Source organism: Psammomys obesus, unplaced genomic scaffold (assembly GCF_907164565.1).
Source record: "Psammomys obesus unplaced genomic scaffold, mPsaObe1.curated_primary_1811, whole genome shotgun sequence".
Lineage (NCBI taxonomy): Eukaryota > Metazoa > Chordata > Mammalia > Rodentia > Muridae > Psammomys > Psammomys obesus.
In genome coordinates this window covers 25,207,378-25,230,735 of record NW_026593286.1, presented here as the reverse complement: position 1 = coordinate 25,230,735, position 23,358 = coordinate 25,207,378, and positions in this window count along the sequence as shown.

The following is a 23,358-nucleotide window of genomic DNA, read 5'->3' as shown; positions in this document are numbered from 1 at the left end:
GCTGTGGCTTCAGACCCTGGCCTAACTCTTACTTTTATGTGTGAAATACTGCAAGTCTTTCTATAGAACCCCCAATATTCAAATTAGGAGATTAGGCATTCTGGATTATTTGTGCTGGATTAGTGGACTTTTTACCTGCTGTTAGGAACATGGAAGCTTTCATTCATAAGCACTTTTGCAATATCGTTATTTCCCGATCTTTCAAGAGGATACTAGACACAGAGGATAAACTAATGAGAACAGAAGGAATTTTAGTGTAGTGATATCAAATTCACATATTTTTATTTTTATTATTAGTTACAGTTTATTAACTCTGTATCCCAGCTGTATCCCACTCCCTCATTCCCTCCCAATCCCACCCTCCCTCCCTGGTCTCCTCCCTGCCCCTTTCCAAGTCCACTGAGGGGGGGGGGGCTCCTCCTCTTTCATCTGACATTGTTTTATCAGGTATCTTCAGGACTGGCTGCAAAGTCCTCTTCTGTGGCCTAGCAGGGCTGTTCCTCCCTTGGGGCGGGGGGGAAGGTTAAAGAGCCTGCCATTGAGTTCCTGTCAGAAATAGTCCCTGTTCCCCTTATTATGGGAAACCAATTGGTTACTGAGCTACCACGGGCTACATACAAGCAGAGATTCTAGGTTATATCCATACATGGTCCTTGGTGGAGTGTCAGTCTCATATAAGACCCCTGTTCCCAGATATATCTGGTCCTTGTGGAGGAGCTCCTATCCTTTCCACATGATACTAACTCCCCCTTCTTTCATATGATTCCCTGCACTCTGCCGAAGGTTTGATTATGAGTCTTAGTATCTGCTTTGATACACTGCTAGGTAGAATCTTCCAGAGGCCCTCTGCAGTAGGCTTCTGTCCTGTTGTTTTTTCATAAGTCCAATGCACATCCCATTTGTCTTTCTAAATGAGGATTGATCATCTTACCCTGTTTGTCTTGTTTATCTTCTTTAGGTGCATAGATTTCAGTATGTTTATCATATCTTATAGGTCTATATAAGTGAGTATATACCATGTGTGTCTTTCTCCTTCTGGGATACCTCACTCTGAATGATCTTTTCTAGATCCCACCATTTGCCTGCAAATTTCATGATTTCCTCCTTTTTGATTGCTGAGTAGTATTCCATTGTGTAAAAATACCACAATTTCTGTATCCATTCCTCCGTTGATGGACATCTGGGTTGTTTCCAGGTTCTGGCTATTACAAATAAAGCTGCTATAAACATGGTTGAGCAAATGTTCTTATTGTGCACTTGAGCAAATTTTGGGTATATGCCTAGGAGTGGTATAGCTGGGTCTTGAGGAAGCACTATTCCTAATTGTCTGAGAAAGCGCAAATTCACATATTTTAAAGGAAAATGTACTTTATGACACATTTTATTTTTTAATATTTTTCTATATCTGCGCTTTTGAAATATTTGGTAGAAGTTAATCTTGTATTAGATTCAGTTAAGGAAAGAAGTAAACTTTAAAAACTGAGTAATGGAAAGAAGCTTCAAATCTAAGATGTATCATTAAAATAATTAAAAACATTCAATTAGATATATTACTTTTAAAATCTCTCGTGTGTAGCTATTTTTATATCAAAAAATTCAAACTGCAAACTCAACTAAATTAGAAGAGATAAAAAGAGACGGAACATGTAAATAAAAGCAAAAGCTCATCAAGAACGTATATTAACGTGTGTGTAGGTACAAGAGTGACACAACACATGGGTACATGTAAGGGGACAAATACATTGCATTTGTTACTTTCTATTGCTGTTTTAAAACACCACAGCAAAAGCAGCTTACAGAAGGAGGAGTTTATCTGGGGCTCATGGTTTCAGAAGGAAAGAATCTGTCACCATCTTGCTTGGGGAGTGTGGTAGAAGTCAGGTCTGGCTGAGAGCTCACCTCTTAAACCACAAGCAAGAAGCAGAGGGAGGAAACCCAACATGGCACAGCTCTCCCGAGCTGTTCCCACTGCCAGACTTCCAATAATGCCACATCTTCCACACTCCCCCCCCCCACACACACACACAAAGTGGCACCGGTTGGGGACTTCAAATACCCGAGGTCATGCAGGACAGGTAACATGCAAATCCCCACATTGCTACAGTGCATACTCCATGCTACCTGTGCTGGGAACGGCGGGCCTGTTTCTACCTCCCATCTCACCATGGGAGTGCTGGAATTTCAGATCTAGGGTTCTTACATGCACTTCAGGGAGCAAACTGAATTTGTCAGACTTGTTCAATCAGTGTTTTATTATCTTTCTGGTACAGAGAGAATGTTTTATTTTCCCACTTTACACTTTTAAAAATGTGAATTTTAAGCATGGTGTTAAGCAATGCTGAATTATTTCAGCATATTGTTTTTTTGTTTTTTTTTTTTACAATTTATTCATTTTATATCCTGACTGTAGGCCCCTCCCTCAACTCTTTCCGTCCCACCCTCCCTCCTTATTCTACCATATCTCCTTCACCTAGTCACTGAAAGAGGGAGTTCTATTCCCCTGCTATCAGACCCTAGCTTATGAGGTCTCATCAGGACTGCCTGGATCTTCTTCCTCTGTGGCCTGGCAAGGCTGCTCACCAGAGGGAAGTGATCAAAGAGCAGACAACTGAGTCCATGACAGCGCAGCTCCTGATCCCCTTACTTGAGAACCGACATGGAGACTGAGCTGCCATGGCTACATCTGAACAGGGGATCTAGGTCCTTTCCATGCATGGTCCTTGGTTGATGCATCAGTCTCTGCAGGACCCCCTGGGATCAGATATTTTAGCTTTGTTGATTTCATGTAGCTCCCGTCCCCTCTGTGTCCTTCTATCCCTGCCTTCTTCCATAAGACTCCCTGCACTCTGCCCAAAGTTTAGCTGTGAGTATCAGCATCTGCTTCAATCCCCTGTTGGGTGGGGCCTTTCAGATCACCTTTATGGTAGTCTCCCATCTTGTTCCCTCTCTTCTACTGCTCTGATGTCTATCTTGTTTGCCATTCTGAATGATATTTAAGCATCCTCTCTAGATTCCTCCTTGTTGTTTAGCTTATTTAGGAATATAGGTTTTAGTATGGTTATCCTATATTTTATGTCTAATAGCCACTTATAAGTGAGTATATACCATGCATATCTTTCTGCTTCTGGGTTACCACATTCAGGATGATCTTTTCAAGTTCCATTCATTTGCCTGCAAATTTCATGATTTTCTTGTTTTTAATAGCTTAGTAGTATTCCATTGTGTAAATGTGCTGCAATTTTTGTATCCATTCCTCCACTGAGGGACATCTAGGTTGTTTCCAGCTTCTGGCTATTACAAATAAAGCTGCTATGAACATAGTTGAGCAAATAGCCATCTCACCAAAAGCAATCTACAGGTTCAATGCAATTCCCATCAAATTACCAACAGACCTTGAAAGAACAATTCTCAACTTCATATGGAAAAACAAAAATCCCAGCAGAGCTAAAATCATCCTGTACAATAAAAGATATCCCGGAGGTATCTACATCCCTTATCTCAAGCTGTTCTATAAAGTAACAGTAATAAAAACCGGATGATACTGGTATAGAAACAGGTTGGTGGCTCAATGGAATTGGATTGAAGATCCAGAAATATATCCACACACCTATGGATATCTGATAGTTGATAAAAATGTCAAAACCATAAAATGGAAAAACAGCATCTTCAACAAGTGGTGTTGGTCTAACTGGATTGCCCACATACAGAAAAATGTAAATAGAGCCATATTTATCACCCTGCACAAAACTCAAGTCCAAGTGGATCAAAGACCTCAACATAAAACCAGACACACTGAATCTGTTGGAAGAAAAAGTGAGGAAGAGTCTTGAACTCATTGGCACAGGAGACAACTTCCTGAACAGAACACCAACAGCACAGGCTCTAAGATCAACAATTAATAAATGGGACCTTAAGAAACTGAAAATCTTCTGTAAAGCAAAGGACACTGTCAACAGAACAAAACAACAGCCTACAGCCTGGGAAAAATTGTTCACCAACCCTACATCCGGCAGAGATCTAATATCCAGAATATATAAAAAACTCAAAAAATTACATAATAACAAACCAAATAATCCAATTAAATAATGGGATAGAGTTTCTTCTGAGACTGATAATCCAACCAAGGACCATGCAGGGAGATAACCTAGAACCCCTGAACAGATGTAGCCCATGGCAACTCAGTGTCCAAGTAGGTTCCCTCGTAAGGGGAACAGAGACTGTCTCTGACTAAACTCAGTGGTGGGCTCTTTGATCACCTCCCCCTGAGGGGGAAGCAGCCTTACAGAGAAAGATAATGTAGCCAGTCCTGATGAGGCCTGATAGGCTAGGGTCAGATGGAAGGGGAGGAGGACCTCCCCTATCATTGGCCTGGGGAAGGAGCATAGAAGGAGAAGAGGGAGGGAGGGCAGGTTTGGGGGGGAACAAGAGAGGGGCCTAAAGCTGGGATACAAAGTGAATAAACTGTAATAAAAAATAAATAAATTTTTAAAAAAAAATTTTAAAAAATGGTATACAGAGCTAAACAGAGAATTCTCAACAGAGGAATATCCAAAGGTGGAGAAACACTTAAAGAAATACTTATCATCCTCAGTCATCAGGGAAATGCAAATCAAAATGACTCTGAGATTCAATCTTATGCCAATCAGAATGGCTAAGATAAAAAACTCAAGTGAAAATACATGCTGGACAGGATATGGAGAAATTGGAACCCTCCTCCATTGCTGGTAGGAGTGATAACTTGTACAACCACTTTGGAAATCAATCTCACACTTTCTCAGAAAATTGGGACTAGTGCCTTCTTAAGACCCAGCTATACTACTCCTGGGCATATACCCAAAAGATGCTCTGCCACTCAGATTATCATCTTAAAGTGGTGCTGACCATTAGCATGATTTTTCTGAGCATGGTGTTGAAATAAATGAAGTTTTTTGTTTTTTTTTTTTTTTTTTTGTTCTGTTTTGTTTTGTTTTATTCCTGAGTGTTCCTGCAAAATAATTATGGGTTTTGGACAGAAACAAATTTATTATTGTTTTAATTTTATAATAAGTGTGGAAAAAATAATAAGGAAAAATTATAATAAGGAAAAAATTGTTTTGATTTTATAATAAGTGTGCTGTCATTTTTTTTTCTATCACATACTATGAATGCCATGTCTACTTTTGATGAAACAGCATTATTTTATTCTTGCCCTTTCACATATGCATCCTGTTGCCAAGGAAGTACGTCTGTTGGTTAGCATATCACCTAGATTCCAGACTATGTTAACGAACTCAGCATGTTCTCACAGCCATCCTTTCAAATCAAGGGAAGAAACAAAGACTGCCCACGCCTCCTCTGAAAGATGTGAGATTGTTACAACTGGGAAAGCTTTCCAGTGTTACATTTAACATCTCTAAAGCAATTTTAAAAGATGACTTCTAAATGTCGTAGTTTTTATGTGGTTAACTTTACTAATATTCTAATTAGTAGAAAAATCTTTGGTATATGGATTTGTTGACAACCTGTGAGGTCATCCACATTTACACAAGGCATGTCTATTTTCTCACCACTACATCCGTTCCTTTAATAAGAGTTTTTGCCAGTGGAAAATAGGACTGACATTTTTCATAAATGATGTCAAATTGCTTCTTGAATGATAAATTATAAACTTGTTAAACTCTAAAGGATTTTTATGCAAAAACATTGTCGCATAAACATTGTTGAAGATGCTAAGCTTATGATTTTGTTGATGAATACTTTTTCAAAATCTACTGCATTCATTCAATGATTTAACAAGCATTTAGTTTTAATATACCTTAAATCTGTTTTGTTCTTAATATAGATAGTTCATCTCACAACCACAAATCATCAATAGTGGTGCAACATATCAAATCATGATTGTAGAAATAATTTTGCTTAGCCTGGTTTCATAGTATTTTTCTCTACTAAAAACTTTCTATTATTTATTCATATTAACTTCATAATAATTCTGGGTTTCCACTTTGGAAGTCAATTTGGTGCTTTCTTAGAAAAGTAGGAAGACCCAGTTATATCATTTTTAGACGTAGACCCAAAAGATGCTCCATTATACCTCAAGGACATTTGCACAACTATAATTTTAGCAGCCTTATTCATAATAGCCAGAAATTGACTTTGATTTTTCTAAACCTACTTTATTTGGGGTTCCTTAAGCCTCTGCCTTCCTTCCAACCCTCCAACCCTTGGTAGGAGATTAAAAAAGTTAGTTGTGACAGGGGATATAGACCTCTTTACATGTAGTTTCATGGGGCGATTCCATTCTTTGAAGTCAGGATATCCATCAGTCCAGAAAACCAGCCATCCAGCAATTCAGCAATTCAGCAATTCAGCATTCCAACCACAGCAGAAGCAGCAACAAGGACCATCACCACCAGCAGAAACCTCCTTGAAGTGTTCTTCAAAGTGTTTTCTCTAGGACCATCTCTAAGCAAAGCATTTTCTCTCTTTCTCCTATTTATACCATCTCATGGTATATACTGGGAAGTTTTTTGGTTGTTAATGTTCCCCCCCACACACACACACTAGGCAGTTTCCATGTAATAGCATCCTTTCATGAGGCTGTTATCATCTGTGGATTCCTGAATCCCACACTTGGAATTTCAACAAAAACATATTTACATAACATAACCAAAACTTCCACTAGACATCCCTCAGCCTAAGAATGAATAAAAAGATATGGTGCATTTACACAATGGAATACTACACAGCTATTAGATGCTCAATCTTAATTCAGAAAGGCAAACAGGATAGACATCTGAAGAAGGTGAAAACAAGGAACAAGACAGAAGCCTATCACAGAGGGCTTTTGAAAGACTGCCCAGAAGAGTTTTAATGCAGATGCTGAGACTCATAGCCAAACTTTGGAAAGAGTGCAAGAAATTGTATGAAAGAAGGGGGAGATAGAAAGACCTGGAAGGGTCTGGAGCTCCACAAGGAGAACAACAGGGTCAAAAACTCTGGGCCCAGGGGTCTTTTCTGAGACTGACACTTCAACCAAGGACCATTGATGGAGATAATCTAGAACCCTTGTATAGAGGTAGCCCGTGGCAGCTCAGTCTCCAAGTGGGTTCTCTAGTAAGGGGAATAGGGACTGTTTCTGACATGAACTCAGGGGCTGGCTCTTTGATTACTTCTTCCTGAGGAAGGAGCAGCCTTACCAGGCCACAGAGGAAGACTATGAAAGATAGTCCTGATGAGACCTGATAGACTAGGTTCACATGGAAGGGGAGGGGGTCCTCCCCTATCAGGGACTGGGGAAGGGACATGGTAAGAGATGAGGGAGGGAGGCAGGATTGGGAGGGGACATGGGTGGGGCTACAGATGGGAAACAAAGTGAATAAATTGTAATAAATAAAAAATTATATTTAAAAAAACAAGAAAATCATTAAATTTACAGGCAAATGGGTACAACTATAAAAGATTATCCAGAGTGAGGTAACAGGACCCAGAAAGACACAGGCGTGTACTCACTTATAAGTGGATTTTAGCCATATAGTATGGGATAACCATACCAAAATACACAGATTCAAAGAAACTAAGTATCAAAGAGGGCCCAAGGGGTGAAGCTTGACTCTCACTCAGAAGGGGAAATAAAATAGACATCGGAAGTATTTGAAAAGAGTCAACTGGGAAAGGGAGTCGGGAAGGGAATGATGGAGAGGACCAGGGAAAGCAGGGGTGAGGGGATGGGAGGCAGTAGCACTGGGAGAGAGATGGAAAGCCAGTGGAGGAAAGGAATCTCTGGGATGCGCTGGAGACCTGCAACAGGGTAGGCTCCTGGAAGGACATGGGTTGACCCTGGCTGACTCCTAGCACAGGGGGATATGGAGACGGAAGTGGTCACCCTCCAACAGCCACGCAGAACTTCCAGTGAAGGAAAGGAGACACCACCCAACCCACAAACCTTTTGACCCAAAATTTATTCTGCCTGAAAGATAGACAGGGACAAAGATGTAGCAGAGCTTGAGGAAGTAGCCAACCAAAGACTGGCCGGACTTGAGACTCACCCCTTGGGAGAAAGCCAACCCCTGGCACTGTTAATGATACTCTGACATGTTTACAGACATGAACCAAGCTAACTGTCATCTGAGAGGCTTCAACTAACAACAGATCGGAACGGATGCTAAGACCCACAGTCAAACATTAGATGGAGCTCTGGAATGTAGTGGAAGAGTTGGGGGAAGAACAGAGGGAATTGAAGGGAACAAGAACTCCACAGGAAAACCAACAGAGTCAGCTAACCCAGGCCAATGAAACCCCGCTTTTTTATTATTTTTTTACTGCTTTAAAATTTTTCAATACAATTAGATTTGTGTACTTCTTTTTAAAATATTTACTTTTTTAAGAGTATAACAAAATTACATCATTTCCACCCTCCTTTTCCTCTCTACAAACACTTTCATGTACTGTCACCTGCTTGCTTTCAAAATCAAGACTTCTTTTCTTTAATTGTTGTTACATATGTATATACATATATATTTTGTAACATATAATATTTATAATACATAGTATGTAATGTTTGTAAATATAAATACATAACATATTTATGTATTTTCTTCTATATATTGTTTTATAAATATATATGTTGCATATACATATATTAACAACAATTATATATTGTTTTATAAAAATGTGTGTTATATATCCATATACATGTAACAACACTTACATATAACATATGTATTTATAAAACAATATGTATAATACAAAATACATAAATTCAGCTGGCTTAGTCTGTTTAACGTTACTTGTATGTATGTTTTCAGGACTGAACATTTGGTATTGGATAACCTAGCCAATACCAATAGCAATAGTTGATATGCTCTTCTCTGGGGAAGACTTTATTTCTGTCTCAGCATTCTTCAGTTGCACACGATTCTTTGTTTCTGTTTGAAGCTCCATGTGTTTCCACTACTTTAGTATATTAAAATCTTTGATTCAAAACAAAGTTTGGCCTTTTACAAGAATCTAATACACCTTGTTATGAATAGATTTTACTCAATGTTACTTATAATAGTAAGCATGTTTCGAAAATGTGCATTAGTTTGATTTGTTTTTTTAATATCATATGAGAAAAGTTCTCCGATTAAGAGTTTGAGCTGATCCTCCCCTATCAGTGGACTTGGGGAGGGGTATGTAGGCAGAGGGTGGAAGAAGGGAGGGATTGGGATGGGAGGAGGGAGGGGACCATGGGGGGAATACAAAGTGAGTAAAGTGTAATTAATAAAGAAAAAAAGGAAAAAAAAGAACATGGTAGAAATACCAAAAAAAAAAAAAAAAAAAAAAGAGTTTGACCTGAGAAGTAAGACAGGCATAAGTCTTAAACATTTTTCTGCTGGTTAGATAAGTAACTAATTTCAGTGTTCCTTAATTTCTTTTATTTAATGGCAAACCCATCAGAATCACTTGACTTCTCAACAGAGACTATGAAAGCCAGAAGGACCTGGGAAGATATCATGCAGACTCTAAGAGAACACATGTCAGCCCAGGCTACTATACCCAGCAAAACTCTCAGTCATCATAGATGGAGAAAATAAGATATTCGATGACAAAAACTATTTTAAACAATACCTACCCACAAATCCAGAGTTACAGAAGATACTAGAAGGAAAAATACAACCCAGGAAAGCTAACTACATTCAGGAAAACACAGGAAATAAATAACCTCACTACATCAAAACTAAAAGTAGCCAAACACACAAACACACTACCATAGCCAATATCAATATCAAAGGATCTAACAGCCACTGGTCATTAATCTCTCTTAACATCATGGACTCAACTCTCCAATAAAAAGACACAGACTAACAGAATGGATACATAAACAAGACCCAAAAGTCTATTGCATATAAGAAACATAACTAAGGCACAAAGATAGACATTACCTGAGGGTAAAGGGCTGAAAGATGGTTTTCCAAGTAAATGGATCCAAGAATCAAGCAGGAATAGCCATTTTAATATCTAATAAAATAGGCTTTCAACCAAAGTAAATCAAAAGAAATGGGGAAGGTTACTTCATACTCATCAAATGAAACTTCCACCAAGAAGAGATCACAATTCTGAACATCTATGCCCCAAATACAAGGGCACACACATTTGTAAAAGAAACATTAATAAATCTTAAATAACACATAGATCCCCACAGATTAATAGTGGGAGACTTCAATACCCCACTCTCAACAGAGGACAGGTCAACAAAAAAGAAATTAAACAAATAAATAATGACTGTAACAGAGGTCATGAATCAAACAGAACTAACAGATATCTACAGAACTTTTCACCCAAACACAAAAGAATTTACCTTCTTCCCAGCACCACATGGAATCTTCTCCAAAATGGACTGTATAGTTGCTTACAAAGCAATCCTCATCAAGTACAAGAAGATTGAAATAATCCCTTGTATCCTGTTTGACCACCATGGACCAAAGCTGGTCCTTGACAACAGAAATAGCAAAAAGCCTACACACACATGGAAACTGAACAACACGCTACTCAATGACAGCTTGGTCATAGAAGAAATAAAGAAAAAAAATTAAAGACTCCCTAGAATTTAATGAAAATGAAGGCACAACATACCCAAAGTTGTGGGACACAATGAAAGCAGTGCAAAGAGGAAATTTCATAGCACTAAGTGCTTTCAAGAAGAAATTTGAAACATCTCATACAAGCAACTTAATGGCTAACCTGAAAGCCCTAGGGGAAAAAAAAAAAAAGAAGTGATACATCCAAGAGAAGTAGATGGATGGAAATAATCAAACTCAGGGCTCAAATCAATCAATTAGAAACAAATAAAACAATTCAAAGAATCAATGAAACCAAGAGCTAGTTCTTTGAGAAAATCAACAAGATAGACAAACCCTTAGCAAAATTAACTAAAAGGCAGAGAGACACTATCCAAATCAACAAAATCGGCAATGAAAAAGGGGACATAACAATAGACACTAAGGAAATCCAAACAATCATTAGGTCTTACTTCAAAAGCCTATATACCACAAATTTTGAAAATCTAAATGAAATGGACAATTTTCTTGATTGATTTCACTTACCAAAGCTGAATCAAGACCAGGTAAATAATCCTATATCCCCTAAGGAAATAGAAGCTATCATCAAAAGTCTCCCATCCAAAAAAAGCCTAGGACCAGATGGTTTCATTGCAGAATTCTAGCAGACCTTGAAAGAAGAGCTAACACTAATACTCTTCAAACTGTTCCACAAACTGGAAACAGAAGGAATCTTACCAAACTCATTCTAGGAAGCCACAGTCACCTTGATACCTAAACCTCACAAACACCCTACAAAGAAAGAGAATTTCAGGCCAATTTCCCTTATGAACATTGATGCAAAAATACTCAACAAAATACTCACAAACCGAATACAAAAACACATCAAAGACATAATCCACTGTGACCCAAGTAGGCTTCATCCCAGGTATGCAGGGGTGGTTCAATATCTGGAAATCCATCAATGCAATCCACCATATGAACAAATTGAAAGAAAAAAAAAAGCACATAATAATCTCCTTAGATGCCAAAAAAGCATTTGATAAAACCCAAACTTCATTTTTGTTTAAAGTCCTGGATAATTCAGAGATACAAGGTACTGACCTGAACATAGTAAAGGTAATAATCAACAAGCCTATAGCCAACATCAAACTAAATGGAAAGAACCTTAAATCAATCCCACTGAAATCAAGGACAAGGCAAGACTGCCCATTCTTTCCATATCTCTTCAACACAGTTCTTAAAGTCCTTGCTAGAACAATAAGACAATTAAAGGAGATTAAGGGGATTCATTTCGAAAAAGAAAAAAAAATCAAAGTATCACTATTTGCAGCTGATATGATAGTATACATGAGTGACCCCAAAAATTCTACCAGGGAACTCCTAGAGCTGATAAACAACTTCAGCCAAGTGGTTGGATACAAAATTAATTTTAAAAAATCAGTAGCCCTCCTGTGTACAGAAGACAAATGGGCTGAGAAAGAAATTAGGAAAACAACACCCTTCACAATAGCCACTCCTAGACATATATCCAAAACATGCTCAAATATACAAGGACATTTGCTCAACCATGTTTGTAGGAGCTTTATTTATAATAGCAAGAACCTGGCTACAACCCACTGCCCCTCAACTGGGGAATGGATACAGGAATTGTGGTACATTTACACAATGGAATATTAGTCAGCAATTAAAAACAAGGAAATCATGAAATTTGCAAGCAAACGGTGGGAACTAGAAAAGATCATCTTGAGTGAGGTATCCCAGAAGCAGAATAACACCCTGTATATACTCATTTATAAGTGGATATTAGACATATAATATAGGATAATCATACTAAAATCTGTACACCTAAAGAAGCTAATCAAGAAGGAGAACCCTGGGTAAGATGCTCAATCTTCATTTAGAAAGGCAAATGGGATGGACACCAGAAGAGGGAGACAATAGGAAATAGGACAGGAGCCTACCACAAAGTCCTTCTGAAAGACTCTATCTAGCAGGGTATCAAAGCAGATGCTGAAACTCAGCCAAACTTTGGGCAGAGTACAGGGAATCTATATGAAAGAAGAGGGATATAGAAAGACCTGGAGGGGACAGGAGCTCCACAAGGAGAGCAAGTGAACCAAAAATCTGGGCTCAGGAGTCTTCTATGACATTGATACTCCAACAAAGGACCATGCATGGAGATAACATAGAACCCCTGATAGATATAGCCCATCGCAGCTCAATGTCCAAGTGGGTTCCTTAGTAATGGGAACAGGGACTGTCTCTGACATGAACTCATGGGTTGTCTCTTTCCTCTCCTCCCCTTGAGGGGTGAGCAGCCTTACCAGGCCACAGAGCAAGACAATGCAGCCTGTCCTGATGAGACCTGATAGACTAGGTTCAGATGGAAAGGGAGAAAGACCTCCCTTATCAGTGGACATGGGGAGGGGAATGGGAAGAGAGGAGGGAAGTGGGAGGAGGCTACAGCTGGGATACAAAGTGAATAAAGTATAATTAATAAAAAATAATTTAATTAAGATAATATATCTGGAAAATTTTTCTAATAAAAAAAAGAAAACCTCATGAAATCAGAGGATGTGAGCCTCAGTCTGGTGGTGACTGTATAAATTTCGAGTAGGTCAAAGGTGAGCACAGACTCCTTATTTCTGCCTGCAAACACTGGCCCTCTTTGCTTACTCTGTGATGACTTTTGTGGAAAAAGTCAATACAATGTTTCTAAAATTTGTTTCAGGTCGGAGTTAAAAATAAATCAAGATCTTTGGTAGATTTACAACCCTAATGCATTTGCCATTTCACAGTATTCAACCAGAGGAAATTGCTTAGCAAAGTTTTTAGGCAAAAATTGCCATTCTTCAGCCTGAAATGTTAGTGTAAGGAAGACTTAACAGCATCACAAGTCTTGAATGCAAACAAAATATTCAGTGTAGATACTACTTGTAAATAAAGTAAGACATTCTCTTTTGGGAATTTTAGTTTTAAGTGTTTGAAAACTTGCATAAGGAGATGGCTGAATCCATTAATGCCATTTTTCAAAATGAAATTACTGCTTCTATAACTAATAGAAAGATACATTTTTAAATAAAGTATATAGACTATAAAGTGTCAGATGACAAAGATGGTGGCCTTGGTACATAAATGGAGTGATTTTTTCCTGAAAGCCCATGTTTCTTTTTCATATATGACGTGGTGACCCATTTATCACTTCAACACTGGAAAAATATAGACATTCTTTGCAGTCACATGATAATTTAATGTTGGATTCTTATATGATAATGGTAAAGAAAATGACAGCAACCCTTCAGTGTAGCTATGCTTTTTAAAACAGTTGACTTCCACAGGAGGACGCAGTAAATGAACATATTCTAGACTGGAGACTTAGAATGATGCTTACTTTGAGGTATTTTGTTGAAATAATTAATTTGTAAAGACATTTTCTATATGGTTTTTGCCACTTTTGAGATTTATCTTAAGTCCTAAAAACAAAAAAGTAACATTCTCATGCTGGGTTACAGAAACTTCTTAATTTGGAGATTTGTTGCTTAACAACATACAGAAACTTCTGTTCTTACCATTTCACTAAAATTAATTTCAAAAACTCATCAGTGACCTCTTTGGTAATATTCTCCTTTTTAAGTTTCTTTCCCAGCATCTGTTACATTCTCCTCCACTTTAAAATATTGGAATACCTCAGGTCTATGATACCAACATTTTTCTGCCTCACTGTTCACACTGTATAGCAATGACTCACAGTCATTTGCCCACACTTAAAACCACAGAATCAATGTCTTACTGGACATCTCTTCCTGGATACCTCATATATGTTCAGCTCTCAACAAATAGATAACTGGAAACTCTACCTTTCCCATTACTCATAAACTGGTTACTTTTTCCACATCAGTGTGGTAAACTGGAAGACATTACTTTTTGCTTGTGAAGTACAATCAGTGGTTGCTTCTCTTTCTAGATGTCTTTATAAGGGAAGGAATAGGCAAGCAAGAAAGATTTCATTTATGGTACTGCACTATATTATGATACAGCGCTGCTCTTTAAAACTTCCAAAGACTACACCTAGGTAGAGATATATTTTCTAAATCGTTTATTTCCTTCAATCCTCCCCCACCACCACAAAATTAATATCTTGGTGTTTTGTAGTAATTTCCTCCTAATTGAAACATTCCTTCCTGGAGGAAGTGGGAGAGGCTTAATCAACTCAAAAGTCTCAGGAATTTCCTGAAACTCACAAGATTCATTAATCCCTCCCCAAAGTTATGAAATCAGCAAACAACTGAAATAGGAGGATATTTTCTGACAAGTAAAACTGCTTATAGTAAACTCTCTGACCTGGTGGCTACAAGTTATTAAGAGAGTTCCACAGAGAAGTTTCTGTCAGCTGCCAGTCTGAGCTAGAATTTTTCATGATGGCTGTCATTGAGACACCCACGGTGAAGAAGGTAAAAAACTCCTTACCCATGTTTCTATATAGCAACACCAGTAACACCATTGGTTGAATTTTTACTTCTGTCTGTTGTTGGTTCCACATCTGAAGTGAATAGATACTTTTGTTGTTGCAGAATATTTGCTAACTGATACATTTAACGCAGCAAAGCACAATTTTACGGAAATGAGAATAAAATTTATATTTGGTCACTGGATAATTATGAGTCACAATGAAAGATCTACTTTCATCCTTATCAGTCCTCTTTATTCCTAGACCAGTGAGTCATGGTTATAATTGTAGAAGCACTATAAATGGGCTTTTTTTCCCCAGAGTGTAAATATTACCTTAAGAACATTTTCCCGGCTATGGAGCTCTATGCATATGTATGTCAGGAGCATGTATGAAGGAGAAGAATGGTGTTGTACTGCTGGAGACATGGCTTAGTGATTATGAATATGCTCTTGGAACTGACCTGAGTTCTCAGCACTAAGGTAAGGTGGCCCACAACCACCTACAGCTGCAGATCAGGAGAACCTGTCACCTCTGGCCTCTTTGGGTACCTGTGTTCATGCGTACATACCCTGGTATAGACAACACACACACACATGCATAATTTAAAATAAAATGAAAGTTTATATAGTTAGCACAAAAGACATTGAGGGCAAGCAAGGCTGGGGAAGAAGAAAGCTGGAGAATGTCAGGCAAGAATACATATGGAACAGTCTTCTGAAGCATATGTAGGATTTCCATTTTTGTTTATTAAAACATGAAAGACTGCAAAGAGAGAAATAAAGTTGTCTCAGTTGTTTGCCTTTTTGGTTTTCCAAAGTTCACTTTAGTTGACTTAGATAAGGATGTGTTATTTCTTGGCCAGAGTGAATGTCTGGTGCCTGGTAATGACCCCACTTGTATATTCTACGCAGGAGTGATGGTGATATGTAATACACGATAAATAAGTGAATCAGAGCTCTTTTATATTGTTTAGATTAATGGAGCTTGATATTGGGATAAACATAGCTGAGAATGCAATATATTGAGTCATGTGCTGAGGTTAAACTATAGGATAGAACAGTTTGAGTGGGAAATAAAATCAGTTTTTGCATGTGAAATATACTAGATGCTCAAAGATGTTAGATGGAATCTGGGAATGTTGTTGGAATTTATAGTAAACTTTAGAGTTGATCTGTATATTGGATAGTTGTCAGTGTTATAAATAAATAAAATATTTATTCATAAATTAGATTAACTCACTGACATGTTCTATATTTAGTAGTCAGCAGAGAAAGTTATCAGATGTGTTAGTTTTATTGTCACTATGACCAAATCCCTAACAGAAATCACTTATGGGATAGAATCTTCAGATTCTCCTCTGTTGTCTTTGTCTCTATTGATTCTGTGTTCATGGCAAAGCAGAACACCATAGTGGGGAATGTGTGGCAGAAACTACTCATGCTAAGGCAGGCAGGAAGCATAAGGACTGTTTCAGCTCATTATGGAAGGAAGAACATGATGAAACAGATCATACCATCACAGATAGGAAAAGGGTAGAACAGTAACAAGAAGGGTCCTGGGCAAGACAGAGTTTCCAAGAACATGGCCTCAGAACTTTCTTCCTCCAATCAGGGCCCATCAACCACAACTCTATTATATTTTAGTAGTGTAATCAAAATTTGAATCTGTTAGCAGATTGAGCCATTCATTATGACAAAGTTCTCATACCCTAATCATCTCAAATAAGTTTTTACAGACATACCAAGAGGTATGTTTTGCTAGTTTCTGAGTCATACTTAAATTTGATCAACTGGAAAAATCACAATTAGCCAGTAAGCAAAGGAACCTGAGATGAAAACAGCCAAAATAGAAAAAGGAAAATATGGTTCATGAAACCCTAGAAAATACCTGTTCTGATAAGGTTTATTGTCAAGTTGACACAATTTAGATTTTGATTGAGGAATTGTCTAGATTAGAGCTGGCTCTGGTCATTCCTATGTGCTGTTGTCTTGACAGCTAGTTGACTCATTGGTCCATTAGAGCCCACTGTAGGAAGTACTATTCCTAGGCTACTGGACCTGGGCTATATAAGACAATAAGCAGAGAGCAACCCAGTATGCACCATTTCTGCATTGTTCCTGCTTTAGTTTCTCCCCTGACTTCCCTCAATGATGGACTATGATGTAGAAGTATAACATGAAATAAAACCTTTGCTTTCTCCATATTGCTTTTGGTCAGAGTGTGTTACTGCAGCACCAGAAAGGATACTATGCCATATTCAAACAGAAAAAAAAAATAGTTAATAGTATTAATTGTTTTCCTAGGCAAATAACTGTAGATTGAGAAACAACCAAAATTTTGATAGGGATTTTCTCTCCAACCAACATGCAACTAAGCACCCTCTTTTTCTTTAAGCATGCTTTCTAAAAGCATGGAGAGTACCTAAAACCCCTGCTCAGATGTAGCCCATAGACTCAGTGTCCAAGTGGGTTTCTTAATAAGGGGAACAGGGACTCTCTCTGGCATGAACTCAGTGGCCGGTTCTCTGATCACCTACTTCTCTGGGGTGCAGCCTCACTAGGCCACAGAAGAAGACAATGCAGCCAGTCCTGAGGAGACCTGATAGGCTAGGGTCAGATAGAAGGGGAGGTAGATATCCCCTATCACTGGATTAGGGGAGGGGTATAGGTGGAGAAAAAGGAGGGAGGCAGGGATTGGGGGGAGATGAGGGATTAAACCAGCCTGGATTAAACCTATTAACATTTTGGTTAGCATAAACCTATATCGATAAAATCAGTAGCTATATAAAACTATATTACTGCAACAGATACTTTTAAGTATATGTAAAGTTTGATGCTTTCTTTTTGTCATCCATCCAAGTTAAACGATCAATTGAATTCACTAAATAAAATACAACCAAGTACTGATTTCTTGAAACCACTTATATTCTTATATCTCATAAAAAGGCACTATCTCAATCAAAAGAATACAAGCCTAAAAACTTTGACTACATTTCTGAACTATGTAGACACAGCTATGAAGCATCCCAAAAAAGGAAAAAAAAAAAAAAAAAAACCAAGATGGATTTTGCACTGAATTTTATATTTTCTTTTATTTCAGTTACTCTAGCCTAATGATGGTGCTTTTAAAGGAAGAACAACTGGTCTGAATTGAATTTCTCACAAAAATGCAGAAACCGTATAAGGCATCTATGGGTAAAAATGCATTGATTTAATCATGGGTTGAAGCCAACATAAGAGCTATTTTTAACTTTGGAGTTGATTGAGCAACAAATGTCTCTGAGATCACCCACTCATTGGCACTCTCTAGCCTCCTGCAGAAGAACGAGTGAGTCATCTTTGGAATGGCTGACGGCTGAGTGGGAGGTTCAGGGTGCTGAGAACACCTGGGAGCCATGTAGGGGGGTGTACTGGGGTTGCCTCCCCTTTGTTGAAATGTACAACAGGAAAAGGAAGAAGAGGAGTTCTGTAGATTCATATTCCTTGGTTCCCAACAGTAGAGCCTGCTGTTTAAACAAGTATTGCACAATCTGAGTGTGTAAATTGAAAGGATCTTTGGGTCCATCATTAGCCTCCTATATTGTCCTGGGGGCATTAGATTTCACCAGCAGCAGAGATGATTTTTAAGGCAACTTCTGCAGAAGAGAGACTAATGACTTATAGAGATACATCCTGTATAAAATCAGAAATTTGAAGAAGAAAAATAAAAATCTGAGAACCCCTGAAAATAAGGTTAGGTCACAATGTACATCTGTTCTCAGAATCTCTTGTGATTCATGCTTAGCTTTCTCCAAGTAGCAAATCTAAGAGAGGAGTTCACTGTTTTTTTTTCTTTAATATAATATCTTACAAACAAAAGGTGCAATATCTACACAATAAATGGGAAACACTGGATTCAGACTTATGTCCTCCCATAGCCAATCTGTGAATGAGTTATTTTCTTGGGCGGAAATTACCAATACTTTTAATTCTTTTGCTTACAAAATTGCTTGCTTCTTCATCCATTTTGGTTAACCATGAAACATTTCTGTGGTCTTATGTTCTATAGACTCCATGAAGACTGAAGCAAAAAAAAAAAAAAAGTTATTTTTACTTTCTTCTAGATTTACAGCCCAGATTAAAAGGAATTCTGGGTAGTCTGTTACCAGGAAAACTGTCTATAAAGGTGTGCCAGAGTACAAATTATAGGATGGCAACTTTGTTTTCTTCTTTAGTGGTGCTGTTTGGTAGGTAGAAACCCCTTAGGGCATCACTAATCACATATTTGAGAACCAATTTAATTTCTAATTTGTATTTGCCTCTGCTTCTTTATTTTAAATACTTATTCCAAAATTCTAAGTAAAGTAAGTGCTTCCTATTAAGTTCAGGCCTTATGAAATATGCTGGGCAGCTGCTTAGGGGATATGTTTTTCAAAACTTTCTTCATTCATCCTGGGTCTGTTTGCATCCACAGGACAAAAGTTCAGGAGGAATAGCTATCCTTGCAGTTTTACCATATTAGTATTTCCTGTTTTAGTTACTGTCACTGAATTTTTGACACCCCAGTTGCTTCTAAATTAAAAAAACAACAACAACAGAAAAAACAACTGTTGCCATTTCCTTTTTCTGATTCATACAGCTAATAAATTGCTCTTGTGTATTACAAGCTTTGAGGCAGAAGGAAGATAGCAACTGTGACTTAAGGAGAAATCAAACAAACATGTTAACCTTTTAAAACTTCATGTTACTAAGAGTGAGTAACCTTAAACTGGGAAGAAGACTGAAGTTACACTCAAATTTATTTCTTAAAAATTTGTATTCGTGTTTGTGTCAAAGGAATATTGTACAGTACCATAAGATTGGAGTAACTGATGTAACCAAAGATTGTTTCTCCAATCCTACAAATAATATGTGAGGCAGGAGTGCTTTTTACCAAAGTGAAACCAGTCTCATTATATGGGACAATGTAACATTTCACCTTCCTGTGGATGTGTTTACTTCTCCAGTCTTAATACAAGATTGCACTTTGCTTTGGAGGGGCTGTATGCATAAGTGCTGTGAATAATTTTTGAAAGCCCACCCATCCTCAGTCCCACTTTATCTTCCTGTATTCTAATATAATGATAATGCCTGTGGGATATCTTAAGGGCTCTAATACAGAGACAGCAGGGGGCGTTGATATGGCCTGTGTAAAGAGCTTCTTAGACACATGCTGAGCCTAATGGCATAATACTATGCCGGCACTAGTGAGTAATTCTCCAGAGAAGCCTAACATCAAAGAGTCTTCAGAAGCCTCTCACATCAGCTTGTAACGTCTGTATTAGAGAAAGGAAGGCTAGTCGGTCACAGCAGGCACCTTGAGGCACTTAGAGATTATGAATTTTAAATCTGAATTCATCCTCACAGTAAATGATGTCTATGTAATGTAAAGTTGATAAAAACGGCAATAACCACTGACTTAAGTTTTCATTCTGTATCACTTTGATCTTTTTCTGTAACACTTTACATACAATCAAAGAACAACTGATAGAAATTACTTTGGTCAGAGGAGAAATGTACTTCAGAAAACTTCCATTTGTTACAAGTTAGTTGCGTGAGTTTACTTAAAGTTAAAAAGCAGGACCCTCGGGATAAGGCTAAGGCGGAGGCCTCCCATGGTCCAATAAGTAAAGTGAATATCATCAGTCCAAACGCACAACACCGAAAGCGCAACAAGTACAGTTCAGTCACTGTTTTGAACACATCACAAGAACAAACCATACTTTGTAGACTTAAATGAGACAGAGAAGTACAGCATATGAGACCTGGTCACGAACAACCGGAGCTGTGGAGAGGAACACAGACTCTTAAGGACACTTAATAACGCAATCTCATGTCATTTTACAATGATCTAGTTTGGCAGGAAGTATTGTGTTCATCCCACATATGACCAAAGGGGATCTCATGGATGATAAATTATTTAAGGTCATAGCTACAGGTTGTAATTTCATGGGGCCCAGATCCTAGTAGTATGTAAGCAACTGAGCCCCAACCATTAAAAATTAGCCCTGAAAAATAGGAGAAGAGTAGGTAGCCTAATGTCGGGCATTTGTCTTTTTACGGATGTCAATATTCCCATAGGGTTTGCTCCAAGTTGCCAAGCGCAGTAACACACATTCAGCGCATCTGACTGCTCCTGTGCTTCATGGTAGGCGTGCCAAGGACAATCAGAGCAGTAGATCTCTCCAGGACATTAAAAAAATGAAACTTTTAAATTGACATATGAGAAAATAAAGACAAAAACATAATTTACTGGACTTCGGGTGGCTGGTTTTATAAATAAATATCAAATACAAATTTCGTTGTGAGAATGTGATAATGGACTCTTCAGAGTTGCTGAAGACGTATGTCACAGAATTCTGACTTTAACAAACAGCAGGGTAATGTGACTTGTTCAGATCACGAGTTTCTGCACCAGATTACCAAGAGAAATACAAGTCTGGCACACAGTACTCATGACTACTTAATGTTTGTCTCCTTCGCTGTAAACACTGAAATTATACAGTGAATCATGACTAATAAATTCTAGTTCTCTTCATTTGAGTCCATCTGGCTTCTGAACACAAACATTTTTAGTATTAGTTTCATTATCAGTACATTAAGGACTAGATAATATAAAAAGCAATTTAAATATTAAGGTTTTATAATTAGGTACTAATTACTTGTTTAATTAAAATTATTTATTTGTATTATAAGGTGTCATAACATCTTATAAGTTATGGACATAATGGCTTGATATTTAATAGTTTTCAAAGTGGTAACTTGCATATTTCCAGGCTTATTAATAAGTACTATTTTTAAGTATTCACTTAGGCATAGCATAAGTGCTGTGGTTTCAAAATAATTTCTTTGAATCTTACTTAGTTTCCCAGGCTGAAACTTTGTCTTCAGGCCATCCTAATAAAGAAAATTCCAGAAAGATAGGATCACTGCTGAATTCTACCATATCATTGAGGAAGACTGAATACCAGTGATCCAGAAACTTTTGCATTACATAGATTGTTAAAGAGCATTAACAAACACATTTTTTTGCAGCCAGAGTTATTCTAATATCAAAATATTATAAAAGGGTGCAAGAAAAAAAAGAAAACTGTAGACCAATTTCTATGATGGACATATGCAGGGATTCTTAATAAATTTGTGGCAAACTAAATTCAAGGACTCATTAAGAAAATCGTAGACCAGGATCAAGTTGTTTTTATTCAAGAGCTGCAAATCAATGAGTTTAATATAACACACAAACAGAATTAGGGCCAGAAAAGACAGGAGAATCTTTATGGATGCAGAAAAGGCCTTTAAAAAGTTCAATATCTGTTCAAATTATGCCTCTATCTTTCCTTCAGGTGTATCTTAATAAAGTTCTACAGCAACATTATTGGAAAAGATTTTTTCTTTTTTATTTGGAGCATTTTGATAACAAAAAGAGCATTGCGGCATTTAAGAAGATAAATCAAAATTGGTGAACACTGGCTTATTAAAGATTTACCTTAGTTTTCTTGTTCCTTTGCAAGAACATATTGTTCTAAAAACCTTTAACTCCATTAAACTGAAGAAATGTTAATATAATATTACCAGCTTCTTTTCAAGATACAAACTCAAAGACACATTTCTGTTGGTGAGATGACCTTCCAGGTAAACCTCCTCTATGCAGTTATGCATCATTGAATTTAACCAAAAGAAGGGATTATTATAATCATTATTTTACAACATAAACTTGCATTTTATAACACCTGGTTTGGTAGACAGGTGTTGAATATTGAAAAGAATGAATAAATTATTATCTCTTTTTTTTTAGTTGAAAACATCTTTTTTTTTTTTTCTTTTTAGTTACATTTTGTTAACTCTGTGTCCCAGCTGTATCCCGCTCCCTCATTCCCTCCCCAACCCCACACTCCCTCCCTGGTCTCCTCCCTGCCCCTTTCCAAGTCCCCTGATAGGGGAGGACCTCCTCCCCTTTCATCTGTCCCTGTTTTATCAGGTATCTTCAGGGCTGGCTGCAAAGTTCTCCTCTGTGGCCTAACAGACTGCTCCTCCCCTGGGGGGAGGTGTCAAACAGCCTGCCCTTGAGATCCTGTTAGAAATAGTCCGTGTCCCCCTTACTTTGGAAAACTACTTGGTTACTGAGCTACCACAGGCCACATCCGAGCAGAAGTTCTAGGTTATATCCATAGATGGTCCTTGGTTGAGTTTCAGTCTCAGAAAAGACCCTGTGCCCAGATATATTTGGTCCTTGTAGAGCTCCTATCCTTTCCATATCATACTAACTTCCCTTCTTTCATATGATTCCCTGCACTCTGCCGAGGGTTTGGTTATGAGTCTTAGTGTCTGCTTTGAAACACTGCTAGGTAGAGTCTTTCAGATGCCTTTTGTG